This window comes from Macaca thibetana, chromosome 4 (assembly GCF_024542745.1).
Source record: "Macaca thibetana thibetana isolate TM-01 chromosome 4, ASM2454274v1, whole genome shotgun sequence".
NCBI classification, from domain to species: Eukaryota; Metazoa; Chordata; class Mammalia; order Primates; family Cercopithecidae; genus Macaca; species Macaca thibetana.
In genome coordinates this window covers 87,220,506-87,234,671 of record NC_065581.1, presented here as the reverse complement: position 1 = coordinate 87,234,671, position 14,166 = coordinate 87,220,506, and the positions used below count along the sequence as shown (strand labels likewise).

The 14,166-nt window shown below is 40.3% G+C and overlaps 1 protein-coding gene across 7 annotated transcripts in view; it reads left to right on the top strand.

The window, feature by feature from the left end:
• Positions 1-14,166, top strand: part of BACH2 (BTB domain and CNC homolog 2) — a 643,272-nt gene that overhangs the window by 341,346 nt on the left and 287,760 nt on the right. Inside the window, exon 1 of one of the 7 annotated variants that reach the window (XM_050788078.1) lies at positions 1-14,166. This exon is cut by the window's left edge and continues 17,522 nt beyond it. The exons of the other annotated variants lie outside the window; for them this stretch is intronic. The gene's annotated coding sequence lies outside the window, so the exon portion shown is untranslated. 7 annotated transcript variants of the gene reach the window in all.

Genomic DNA, 14,166 nt, shown 5'->3' with positions numbered 1-14,166 from the left:
TACCAATCACTGATATTTATTGAGCATTGACATTGGTGTGCCAGGCATTTTGTTAAGGACCCTATGAGCATTAATGTAACCCTCACATAAACCCCAAAAGGGACTCTTTGCTATTCCCAGTTGTCAGGCGAGGTACCTGAGACTCATAGAGTTTAATACCTTGTCCAGGGTCATATAGCCATTAAAGGACGTAAAACTTGAACCTAAATCTATGTCATTCCAAGCCAGCACTATACATAGTCAAGTAGGTTTTACTGCAGGGTGGAGTGGGGCTGGCAGCCTGTGTGCACAGGCAGACGGAAGCAGACAAGATCCATCCAAGGCAGGCTGAAGACTTATACCCAGAGAAGGCTTTGGTGTAGATCTGCCAAAGTGATATTCTCACGTAGAAGAAAGGATTGGGTGATAGTCCAATAAATATCACAGGGAGCTTATGTGTCTTCTGGGGCCTGGCCAAAGTCATGAGTGCAAGCTCCCAAATAAAAAAAAGGTGGCTTCTCACCTCATCATGATCCCAGCTTCCTAGCATAGCACTCTTCTCTATTTTAGCTTATCAATCCAAAATGTGATTAAAACAAGTATGAGAAATTGATGTTGTTTCAGCTTCTCTGTGAACTGAAACAAATTCTTGTTGAAGCATGAAATCTCCTGCGTCGTGAATCAAAGAGAGATGGTCTGGAAGAGAAGCCCCCATAAATATTTGAGGCTTAATGAAGGCTATCTATTGAATAATACCCCCGCATTATTGTAAAAAATTTTAATTTGGCTCCAGAGATACTCCCCAGTAAAGCAGACAACAAAAAAGTGAGAAAATGAGGCTAGGAATTAATAAAAGATGTCAAGAAGACCATTTAAGGACTTGCTAGAGACAGGCCATAAATGTGGTTTTGAACTTTTTGGCAGCTATTACGAAGATGGAAAGAGAAGTGTCATGGGAATCAGTTTTCAAAACTTAAAAGTTCTCTTAAAATTCTAGCAGAAAAATAGTTTGCAGCTCTCCACAGGTATTGGCTAGCGTTAGTTTAAAGTGGTTGACATGCAGCCCTACTGTACACCTCTTTATATTCCATTTGTGTTTAGGATTAGAAAAACTCACAGAGTAGATCTATCATATGTGTACTTCTGGATTATTTCAAGATTGATAATCTGGTTTGTGTATTATCTCGGTCTTCATTTCTCTTTCCTTCTGGGCCTGTTGTTCATCTACTGGACATTTCTTATTATCATTTCTGCTAAATTTTAAACAGGGAAAATAAAAATAAATACACAATTCCAGCTATTTGCAGAGGTGATTTTAATGCTTTGTCAGCTAAAGGGAATTTCAAGAGAGATCTTTCTACATCAGTCTACTCATAATAGACCTCCTGGCTATCTTGGGTTGAGCCTGCCCACATGTGTGCTCGACCTGGGCCACAGATTAAGGCAGGTAAGGGAGAAACACCTGCAGAGGTGGTAGGTTTTGACCCCATTATACCTAAGACAAAGGTCAGTTCTTGTGAATTGATACAGAATGTGAAAAGGGTAGAAACTGCTGATTAAAACAAGGTGTTTTGATTATCTGGTTTTCAGTAATAAGTATTTTCCTCTTTTCCAGTTATAAAGAGTTGAAAACCTTGCAAGGCACTCTTGTATAATTGTGTCCTTAAAAGGTTTAGATAACTGGGCTTTCTCTCTCTGTCTCTCTGGACCCAATATATTGTGTCTATTGAAAGTTTGAAGATCAGTACGTTTCCTCCTGTTTGGAAAATAATAATGCCTAGGTTTCATTAGAATTCTTTTTATCTCCAAGGCTCTCTTAAATATTGACTAATTAAATAAAAAAGAAGGAAGTCTGGCTAAATAGCCTCACTTTGAGGATCAGCCCAGTGGACTTAGAATACCCAGTGATTTGCTGTGTCTCTGAAACAAACAACTGGAAATCTTTTATTATTGGCTGTAATAGCAAGTGGCATCTCTTATTATGTTTGGCAGCTGACATTTCAAATTGCATTTTGGTGGGTTGTTATACATGAAATAGTAGGATATGAGTAGACTAAAAATGAGAATTTGCAGCCCAGGGATGACATGAAATATCTAACATCTAGGGGTTGCCATGACAACTCATCAGGATGTTGCTTTGTGATCTTTTGGATTAGGCTCTGGCCCAGGGTCACTGGGTTGGAATTGGAGAATGGTTTGGTAACAGAATGTGAATGTTGTACCTTTACTCAGTGGCATTTGAATTTGCAGTTTGGTCATGTTGCTAAGGTCAAATAGAAATGACATTGAGGGAATATTTAAATTCCTGCAGAACCTAGGCAAGGTCACATTTGTCAGCAAAAATACTCAGATGGAATAGTCTGAGACTTAGCAACTGAAAGACAGGATTTCCTGTCCTTGGTAGATAGATTAAAAGTATGCACATATCCATTTATATATGCCTATCCCTGAACAGTTATATGTAATGAAAATTTGGGAAATTAAACCCTTTTTATAATTGTCTTCTGTTATAAAATTGGAACTGAACATCCCTAAGAAAACAGTTTGGCTACAAACAAACCACAGCTGCTTTCTAGTGCTCTGTGTCCTCCCTTTCAGTTGGAAATGGCCTGCAGGGTGTGGAATTTGGACCAGGGAAGGGAATTCGGCAGAGAGAGGAAGGAGGCAATTGGGAAACAGGGTACCACATTCCTCATCCCCCACATTGGCCTTGACCACAAGGACAGCATCTTCCACATGATAATGCACCTCTCAGGCATGCTTCTCACCAGGGATGATCAATGGAAGCAACCTGGAAACTAAAGAGCTCTGTTCCTAAGTCTGATCCCAGTTCTGCCACTCACACTGTGATCTTGAGCAAAACACATTTCAACTCTGGGTTCCCCTAGGAAATGAGGGGGCTGAGTTTCCTCTGGCTGTCAAGTTCTGCTATTTATCATCATGTGGGGGCAGAGCCTGGTCTCCACATAGCTTTTCTTTGCCATTAAGCCCACATTCCCATCATAACTTTGCAGTAGAAGTACCGTTCATGGTTAGTGGGACCTCTTAATAATTAAAAGAAAGAGAAAAAGGATTTCTTCCTATCCCCGTACCTTTTAAAGTTGTGGTTTTCTGAAGCAAAGGCTGCCATGCAGTGAGGAAAGGATGAAATTCCAGACAGAAGACAGTCAGTTGCAGTAAGTTGTCGTACTACCAGTACTGTCAGCATCAGCTCAGCTTATATTTATTGAGTATTTTCTATATGGAGACAGTGCTAAGCCCTTTATATACATCAAACTGTTTAATCCTTAGGACATAGTCACATGTACACATGTATAGGTATGATGCATGTGATTAAAATTGAGCATTTGCTGTGTACCAGGTGTTATGCCAAATCCGTACAATAATCCGCTGAGGTCAATAAATGGATCAGCCAGTGAAGCCTCACAACAAAGGAGGTGTTGTCAGTTATCTCCGTTTTTACAAATAAGGAAACTGAGCCATAGCTAACTAGTGGAGCAGGGATTTGAACCCACATAGTATGGCCTCAGCACTCTCTCTGCCTGTGGTTCTCCTCACTCATATAACATAACCACACATGGGGAACTTTAGAAATACAAGAATCTTGGGGCCCCATTCTGGATCCGTCAGAATCTCGGCGATTGTGTCCCAGACCCAGGTTTGCTAATATGCAGCCAGGGCTGGGAACCACTGCCTCAGATGGAATACCAGGGTTATGTTGTTGGAGAGTTGCTTGTAGCCCTACAGCCAGCAGATGACTGACCTAGGACTTGCATCCAGGCTGTAGGCTCTCAAGTTGAATATCTTGATGGCACAATGGGCAACAATTCAGTTGTTGTTATCTGGGCTCATATTTACCACCATGCCTACTTTCTCTCTCCTAGTCTACATCCCAAAGCCACAAGTTAATTTAGGGCCATTTAAAGACTGTAGGCTACACCAATTATGAGAATCAGAGCACAAACTTCTTGTTGCAGCCAAACTAGTGATTTCCTACTTAAAAGTTTCAGAGGTAACCTTTGCTTTTACCTGTCACCAACTTAAATGTAAGTTATTGTGCTCTTTCCTCATTGAGCAAAATCTTGTACTGACAGAGTCTAGGACAGTGGTTCTAAAACTTTGATGCACATTAGAATCTCCTGGGGATCTTTAAGAGCTACAGATGCCTGGCTTCCACTCCAGACATTTTTTTTTTCTTTTTTTATTTGAGACGAAGTCTCTCTTTGTAGCCCAGGCTGGAGTGCAGTGGCATGATCTCTGCTCACCGCAACCTCCGCCTCCCAAGTTCAAGCAATTCTCTGGCCTCAGCCTCCAGAGTAGCTAGGATTACAGGCGTGCACCACTGCACCTGGCTAATTTTTCGTAATTTTAGTAAAGACGGGGTTTCACCATGTTGGCCAGGCTGGTCTTGTACTCCTGACCTCAGGTAATCCGCCCACCTTGACCTCCCAAAGTGCTGGGATTACAGGCGTGAGCCACTGCCCGGTCTCTGATTTTATTAGTGTGGGATATGACCTCGACTATGGGAGTTTATAAAGCTCTCCAGGTGATTCTGATGTGCTTCACAGTTTGAACAGTGGTTTAAGAACTTGGTCTGTGAGTTCACAGATGTGTTGACTTGAGAAGACTGTGGAATCACCTCATGGATAGAACTCACTTTTTAACTCTCTGACAGTGTCCTTGCATTTCAGCTGGCAGGAATAATTTGCGTTTAATTCCACCCATTTCACTACCTGACTTGGAATTGTACCTTACTGTCAAATGATGGTTTCTCCCCAGAGGTTGTTCTTATGCTTAGGCTCATGCAGTGATATTGGCAACATGTCTGTAAGATCCCTTTGTAAAGTTCTCGGTCTCATTTGACTCTCTTATTTCCACTATAGCATATTTTTTGTGTTATTTTACCTTTCAAAACTTTTTTTTTTTTGAGACAGGGTCTTGCTGCCACCCAGGCTGGAGTGCAGTGGTGCTGTCTCGGCTCACTGCCCCCACCACCTCCTGGGTTCAAGCAGTTCTCCACCTCAGCCTCCAGAATAGCTGGGGTTACAGGTGTGTGCCACCAAGCCCAGCTAATTTTTGTAATTTTAGTAGAGACAAAGTTTCTTTTCACTGTGTTGCCCAGGTTGGTCTCGAACTCCTGGTCTCAAGCAATCGCCTGCATTGACCTCCCAAAAAGTGCTGGGATTACAGGCGTGAGCCACCACACCCTGCCTAAAAATGTTTTTATGATTTTAATACATGTTGCTTTTTTTCTTCCAAGAGCAAAGTAAACACCTCTTCCATGTAATGCCTTATAATAATAACCCACCTATGGTTCTTTTCCCAAAATGGCTGACCATCAGACTCACTGTTGGGAGACAGCAGCTGACATGTCTGTAGTGTTTAACAGCTGATAACGTCCCACAGATAGATAGTGATATGGTGGAAAGTTGGAGATTATGTAAAGAAGAATTGACTCAGACTTTATCCTCAGAGATTTTAGTAAAGTCAGATTAACATAATCAACTGGAAAATATAGATGTATTATAAAAGTATATTAAAGCAGAAGTGTAAATTTGTTGGCAAGTTTGCAAATGTACTGGATTAATCTAGAAATCATTTTTGCAGTAAGTCTTAAATAGATTTTTAAATGGAGAGAGATGTTATTTTGTGGATAAAAAGAGACAGGTAATTTACAAGTGGAACAATTCTTGATAAAGGCTGGGAATGGCAAATGGAGTATTGCAGGCCACTAGGCCAGCTAGCTAGGCTGGTATGAAAAGTACAAAACTGGGCATAGCAGATAATGAGGAAGGATTGCTGAGGTGGATAGAGCTAGCTATTGCGTGAGATTTGCTGGCAAGAATACTTTGGAAGAGTTTTTTTTGTTTTTTGTTTTTTGTTTTTTTAAAGAGAAAAAGATATTATCAGGAGTTTCTGTTTTCCTTTGTGTGGTTGTTGAGTCTAGTTGATTTCTAGTCTGTAATTTTGTTGGTATTTCAGATCACCAAACAAGGCTGGTTAGATGGGTTGGTTATGCTTCTCTTGAGGGTAAAGCTTTTGAAATTAACTCTGCTTCTTTAGGTTTAAAAATTTCTAATTCTGTCTTGTCTACATCTTGCTGCTGTAATCCCCAAGAAAAGAAAAAGGGGTTAGGACGCCTCTCTTTTGAAATGGAGGGGTCAGAGTAGGCAGGGGGCAGTCACTGTTGTTTCTCTTTGTTCAGGAATTAGAACATGTGAGCAAGTGGTTCCACCCCTCATTTTGTGAGCTGTTTTCCTCTGATATTTCCTAATTTTTCCCATGACGTTTCAGCCTGTTTCTTCACAAGATTGTAAGGCCTGAAAGACCCCATTGTTTGACAGGAGTGCAGGCTTGTGCACATTTGCTGATCTGGCTGCCCGGGGTCTGAGTGTGGGTGGTACACTGCCGAGGGATCGTGCAGATGGGAGAATGCGTGGAGCAGACTCCTGGTAGTTTAAACACTTTCTGTATGTTAGGAGTTCATAGCATGTCTTTTTGCAGACAGAAGATGCTGCATTTTAAAAACGTTCACAAACTGAAATCTCATTGACAGAAATAGGGACATTCCATTAGGCTAAGAAAAGTTTCTTAATGGCAAATCAAATGGATGAAGGGCTTATTCAAACTTCACTTCATCTTCAGATAGATTCACTTTTGTTCTTGCAATTCACGCACATTCTTTGATGGCCTGTCTTGGATTTATGCGAGCCTTTGGAGCAGCAACCTCACATACGATGCATGGCAAATCCTAGTCAATGCATACTTTTTCAGAGTGCAAGATGTTAATTATAGTAAGAGAAGGGAAATTCAGTAACAGAGGAATCCCAACTAAAGTTAAATACATGTTTTTGAATAAAGGAAGCTGAAGTTTAATATTAATGGGGTTTTCTCTAAATGAAGTTAATATATTATTGTTGTATTAACTTTTCAGGAGTTTGAGGCTGCAATGAGCTGTGATCGCACCATTGTCCTCCAGCCTGGATGACAGAGTGAGACCCTGTCTCTTAAAAAAAAAAAGAAATTCTAAGGACTTGGGCTCTGTATTTGAGTAACAGTAATAGAGCAATAGAAGTCATTGCATTTATATAGACTTATAAAATAGCATTCACATTTCCAATCAGATTCACAAAATTCTCCCTTATTTTTAAATGTTCTCAGTGGTAGCAGTGACGCTGGGACTAGAGTCAGTATTGTGAGTCGTTTATGCACATCTCTTCACAACTCCATGTTCAGTGAGTCATGCTGGCGGCTTGAAATCAGCCATAGTGGGAGAGTTTACACCATGGAAATCAACAGACACTACAAATTGGTGCTCCTCACCCTCAGAAGCTGTTTTTAAACATTTAGCAGCATACCACTGCCCAAAATGGAGTTGAACAGTCAGGGAGTCTCCTTTTGAGGCAAGTCATATAGTGCTTCCACTCAACCAAACAGCCGACATGAATGTTTTGAAATGTAGGCTGTGTGGCTCCTGAAGAAAAGTAGCTCCCCATTTTTCTCTTGGAGCCAAAGCCTTACTGTGATCATAAAGCTATTCACGCTGTGGCCACCACCGTCCTCCTGATTGTCACCTCCAGATGCCTGGTTTCACCCGTTTCTGTAGAACGTCCTAGACCCACTCCTATTTTAGGGCCTTTTCTCTAGGGCAGTGGTTCTCAAACTTTAGGGCACATCAGAATCACCTGGAGAGTTTGAAAAACAGACTGCTGGGTGCCACTCTGGCATTTCTGAGCTAGTGACAAGTTTCAGGGTAATGCTGGTGGCCTTAGGACCCTACTTGGAGAACCACTGCTTGAACTGATGGCCTCTTGGTTTACCTCTCCCCTCCTTCAGCTCTCTGATCCACTTTTACTTTCTCTCAATAAGGCCCACCCTGACTCTCCTGTGTAAAATTGCAGCCTTCCTCCTCCACCACAGTTACAATTCCTGACTCCAATTTTTATTTATTTATTTTAAGTTCCGGGATACATGTGCAGGATGTGCAGGTTTGTTACATAGGTAAATGTGTGGCATGGTGATTTGCTGCACCTATCAGTCTATCACCTAGGTATTAAGCCCCACATGCATTAGCTATTTATCCTGATGCTCTCCCTCCCCAACCCCCTCTGACAGGCCCCAGTGTGTGTTGTTCCCCTTCCTTGTGTCCCTGTGTTCTCAATGTTCAGCTCCCACTTATAAGTGGGAACATGTGGTGTTTGCCTCACAATTTTTTTTCATTGCACCTTTCACCTATTACCTTACAGCAAGTTTCTTATTTGTGATTATTGTCTGTCTCTCCCCACTAAACTCTAAATTCACAAAGATAGGGAATTTTGTCTGTTTTTTTTTTTTTTTTAAAGAAAAAAACAGGGTATCACTCCCATTGCCCAGGCTGGAGTGCAGTGGCATGATCACAGCTCACTGCAGCCTCGAACTCCTGAGGCTGGGCTTGGGTGATTCTCCCCCATCAGCCTCCCCAGTAGCTGGGACTACAGGTGTGCACCCCCATGCCCAGCTAATGTTTTGTATTTTTAGTAGAGATTGGGTTTTGCCATGTTGCCCAAGCTGGTCTTGAACTCCTGGTCTCAAGTGACCCACCTGCCTTGGCCTCCAAAAATGCTGGGATTACAGGTGTGAGCCAGCATGCCCAACCTTGGTTTTTTTTCTTTTTTTTTTCTTTTTTTTTTTTTTTGTTTGCTTGCTTGTTTGTTTTCATGATGTATTTCAAGCCTCTAGAACAGTGCCTAGTGGCAGGTGCTCAATAAATTATTGAATGAATTAATGGATGAACAACATTGAGAAGTGAATGCTCTATTTCAAATTTTGGTCCCAGCCTTTTAAATTCTAACTCACCAGAGAATCTTAAAACACTTTCTGCAGTTGTGTTTCTCAGCTTCACTGCTCTTAGGATAATGAGGAATGGTTTCTGCCCTAGGCTGAAGTTTGGGAATGAACTTGATGATCCTTAAAATAGCAGGTGCACCAAATTGTTGTTCTTCCATTTACATTTTAACCTCAAAGTCCCTAAGCCAGTGATCTTCAAACTCTGGTCTGCAGAAGTTCCCCGGAGATACTTCAGAGGCTCTGCAAACATTTAATTTGCATTTCATTTTAATATATTTTAAACTATGTTTTATAACTATGATAAAAGAAAATGCACACAAATGTGTTACCAAATTTTAACACATTAGGGCCACCAGCACATTGAATTGGACTGCCACGTTAACCTTGAAATAATGTTTTCCACTATTTTGGCTTACATATTTGAACTTCTTATAAATAAATGAATCATTGATTAGGAAGTTCCATCCCAGTATTTTTCATATTCCAGCCTGATCATAAATTGAACAGGCAAATTCCTCTTGTCACACATATTCAGCACACTTGATGACATGCCAGGCAGCTGTTCAGAGCCTCTGTGGGATGTAGGCTTCTGTGTAGATTAATGGCTAGTTGTACAATAAGTGAACACCACACACAACACTTAGTGACGGATATTCTGTTAGATTGTCATGTCTACCCACTCTACATTTTGGATACTCTGACTTTTACCTTAAATAGTTGTCAGATTATCATTAGTGATTAAAATTTGAAATAAAAAAATCTTGACTACTGCATTTTCTCCAAGCTTTTAGATTAGGTTGAGGCATATTATTAGATTATCAAATGAAAAGCTAAAGAACTGTTATAATTTCCAATACAACTATGCCTTACAATTCAAAACTGCTCATTTCCAGAACTGAGATGCTGAAATTTCCCATTGTGATTTCCAGTGCATAGGAATTTGAGCTTCTTATAGTCATGTCAGTTTTGTTTCTGAGTTTCAGATATTAAGTAGTAAGAGTAGCAAATAGCAAGAGATTTGTCTGAAAATTTGAGTTTTGAGAGCAGAGATTCAGATAGTGTTATCTGTATTATCTAGTATCAGAATTTTCTTAATACAGTACAACTAAATACACAGAAGTAAATCATATTCTGGATCACTTTTAAAAATCAATTGAGGCTGAGCCTGGTGGCTCATACCTATAATCCCAGCATTTTGGGAGCCTGAGGCAAGTGCATTGCTTGAGTCCAGGTGTTCAAGACCATCCTGGGCAACATGACAAAACCCCATCTCTACTAAAAAAAAAAAATACAAAAAATTAGCTGGGTGTGGTGGTGTGCACCTGTAGTCCCAGCTACTTGGGAGGCTGAGGTGAGATAATCACCTGAGCCCAGGAGGTCAAGGCTGCAGTGAGCTAAGATCACACCACTGCACTCTAGCCTGGGCTACTGCAGTGAGACCCTCTCTCAAAAAAGTCAGCTGATACAGGCCTTACTATCTGAAAACCCCACTCCATCTCACAAGTGCCATTGAATACATTATATGAAACAATTCTAAGTTATACTTTATGGAACATTTTGTAGGCCTCTTTGCATATCTGTTTATTAATGTACTTAATGCTCTGTGGTAATTTGTTTTGTCTCCTACACTATATTTGAGCTCTTTGAAAGTAAGAATTGCGTTGTGGCTTTGCTTCCCCAGTGCCCAGCATTGCCTAACATGTGGTGGGTACTCAGCACATGTTTATTAAGTGTTGGTAGTAAATGCTCGGTGCCACCAAGTGAAAATTAGCACCCAGGCAAAAGTTTTCTCAGCAAGGCGATTTACTTCTATAGAAGGGTGCTTCTCATGGATGGAGCAATGGAGAGAGGACACCGGACAAGGAAGGGGAAGGGGGTCTTATCCTTAACGCAGCTAGTCCCTACTGCTCTGTCTTTCTCCTATTGGCTAGAGTTGGACAGCACAGTCTAAGCTAATTCTGGTTGGCTATTTTAAAGAGATCAGGGGTGCGTGCTGGAGTGGCAGGTTGAATAGTTTCGGCAGGAAGGACTGTTACAGAGCAGGTGACAAAGGATGACTAAGGACAGTGCAGGTGACTAAGGACAGAGCAGGTGACTAAGGATGACTAAGGACAGAGCAGATGATGGAGGCCAGGAGGGGGTTGTTTACTGAAACTAGGGGCAAGGAGACATAAAGAATGAGGAAGTTTTAAACTTTAAAATGGAGAACAAAGAACAGAGGAGCTGAACATACTGACATATTGGTTCTTTGAAGAGGAATTTACTATATCCTACATAAGTGACATTGCATTCTACTACAGAAGGAAGCAAGCTTGAAAGGAACAATGAAACTTCTTATTAAATACACAATCAGTGATCTTTCATTCTAAGCACAAATTTCAGCATGAAAAAAAATTTAACGGTTCTGTGAGTCCTTCACTTGATCCCTCACATACAGTCTTCTAAAGTTTTCTGAATTCCTTTTACAAGTATTTTCTGACTCTGACTCTTCCATGCCATCCTACTTGCCACTGCCCTTGTCTGAGCCTTGTTCTCTGTGTCCCTTGCATGGACTGTGGAAGGCACCTCAGAAGCCCTCTCTCAGACCCAATGTTTCTGCTTCTCCACATTGTTGCCATTTTCTCATGAAATAAAGCCAAGCATATCCTTCGGTCTGCACTGCCTGCAGAATAAGGGCTAAACCTGTGCTTTCCAGTGTAATAGTCACTAGCCACAGGTGGCTATTGAGCTCTTAAAATGTGACTTGTCCAAATTGAGATGTGCCGTTAAGTGTAAAATCCACACCCTGTTTCAAAGACTTAGTATGAACAAAATGTAAAATAGCTCATTAATTCTTTTTATATTGATAACATGTTAAAATAATACTTTTTCCAATAATATTAAGTAAATTTCTCCTTTTTCTTTTTACTTGTTTAATGTGGTTATTTAAAAAGTTTTAAATTACAGGTTTAGTTCACCTTGTGTTTTTGTTGGCCAGCACTGGTCTAAGCTATATCATGACATTTAGAGTTTCTTATAACCTGGACTCAGTTACCTCTTTGGCCTTATCTCCCAGACCTTCCTGTCCCTTGCAGAATTTCTCATAACCCCCAGACTCACCAACCCTGTTTATACTTCCGGGTTTTAATTTTTTTCACACTCAGTTTCTTCTTTCTGAAGTGTCCCTCCTTTTTTAGGTGTCAGAAATCCTGCTCACACTTTTAGGACCTGACTTAATTGTCCCTTGCTGGTGACATTATGCCCTATTTCCTCAAGCAGAATTAGCCACTCCCTCCCATGTAGTGTCTCTCAGCACCTCCATTATTGCGCTTGTCTTGCTGTTCTGCCATTAGGTGTCTTCTTAAGTAGACTCCTCAAGGGAGAGGCTGCAACTTATTTCTCTGATGACCGCAGGGCAGTACCTTGTGTATAGTAAGCCCTTAATGGATGTTTATTACATTAACTTATGAACTAATTTTCATCCTGCTACACACACTGCTATTTTTATATACATCAGACCTTGATCATCTTAACCATTGGCCATGGAAAAAATTAGATGCTGAGGTGTATAGAACTGGACCTTTCAGCCTTAACCTCAATTTCAGGTTTTGTGTTACAATAAAATGGCTTTATTTTTCTTACTGGCTGGGTTATGATTTAAAAATTATAACTTTGAACTTACAAAATCCATGAATATTGTACAGACTAAAAGGATAAAAGGGCAGTATAAATTACTGCTTTTTACCTATCTCGCTTATAGGGATTTCATATAAGATTTTGTTTGAAGATTTCACTTCAAAACAAGTTTGGAAAGCCACTGTTCTATTCCTAAATTTCATTTACATTTCTATACCAAGGGTTTCATTTTGGTTTTGATGAGATGGTTTCTACTGTCATGTTAGTTCACGTAAGGCAAGACTTCTCAACTTTAGTTGCACAAAATTGGAAAACTTTTCAAAAATACTGATGTCCAGGCCTCCCCACTCAGAGATCCTTGTATAATTGAGCTGGAGGAAAAGGGCCCAGGCACCAGTGTTTATGAAAAGCACAAATATCTGTAATAAAATGATTCTGCAGTGCTTAGAAAACCAGGTAGTTAACTATGAAAATACTGAAGTTTTAAATTGCTAATTTTTCTTTCTTTTTATTAACTATATTGTCATTGTTTTTCTGGGAGTAAAGCTAATGCACTTTAAAGTTTGTATTATGGTTTTGAGACCTCAAACAGCATTTAATAGATGCCATCGTCTGTGAACAATTTTCCTAAGGCTTCTGAAATTAAAAATTCCCTTTTCTGTCACTCTAAAAATCTACATGCAGCAGAATTTTGATGTCCCTTATTGATAGAAATAGCTAACACAACACCTATTTCAGATCATGGAAATGAGGACTGACAAGGGCAGTGGGTTTAAGAAGTTTACACAGGTAGTGGCCTTCCTGGCACCCTTGTTAGCCTGAATAAACAGTCCTCCCCTGACAAATCCTCTGTAGCTCTGCCACATTGATAAAATCTGACATTCTGGTTAATCACTTCTTAATGATATTCTTTCTTTTGTTCTTGGTATGTTAGAAACCAGCCCTTATTTTTTCAGTGTATGGGAAATAATTAACTTTAATTTCCTAATTCAGTAAAATGGGCTGATAATGCAGACCTTATTCTGAGGGGGACAGGAAGAAAAATGACCTAATTTCCATATATCAAATACATCTTCCTTCATACATTTAAAAATGTATAGAGTTATAAAGTACCTTAAATGCTGTAGAGGAGAAACTCTGGGGTAAATACTTTGAAAACATTGTGAAAAAATTCTATAAATTCTGATACCAGGTTCCATTTCATTGCTGTGTACTATTAAAAAGTACAGATGTAAATAAGCATAAGTTTTGCAGGTTGTCAATTTGTTACACATGGCTGCATGTTCTTATTCTTCTAAAGTGTCATCTCTTTCAGTGTGGACTGTTTCGGGGGAAAAAAAAACTCAGAAAAATACACACTTGGGATCAAATCCTTAGGGCAGAAAAAAGAATAGAAACCTGTAGTTAAGTTGGTTATTTGCAGTGGTGGTGTGTCATCCTGTGTGAGACTGACGTCAGGCAGATTGAATGCAGAGGCAAACTTCAGGAGCGTGTGTGTGTGTGTGTGTGTGTGTGTTTTAAAGCCCCACTCCCAGAATATGAAGTGAGTATGAAGGGCACCACAGCAACCCTGGATGTCTCAAGAATGTACCTATTTTTAACATGCTGGATCGAGTGTCAGCACTCAGTAGGAGATGAGGAAGGGGTAGAGCCTGACTTGTACAGATTCCGCGGATGGTAAATGGCCCTCTGGCGTGTTTACAATACAGCTGTGCATTCTTAATGGCTCTGCCGCTGCCATGTCAG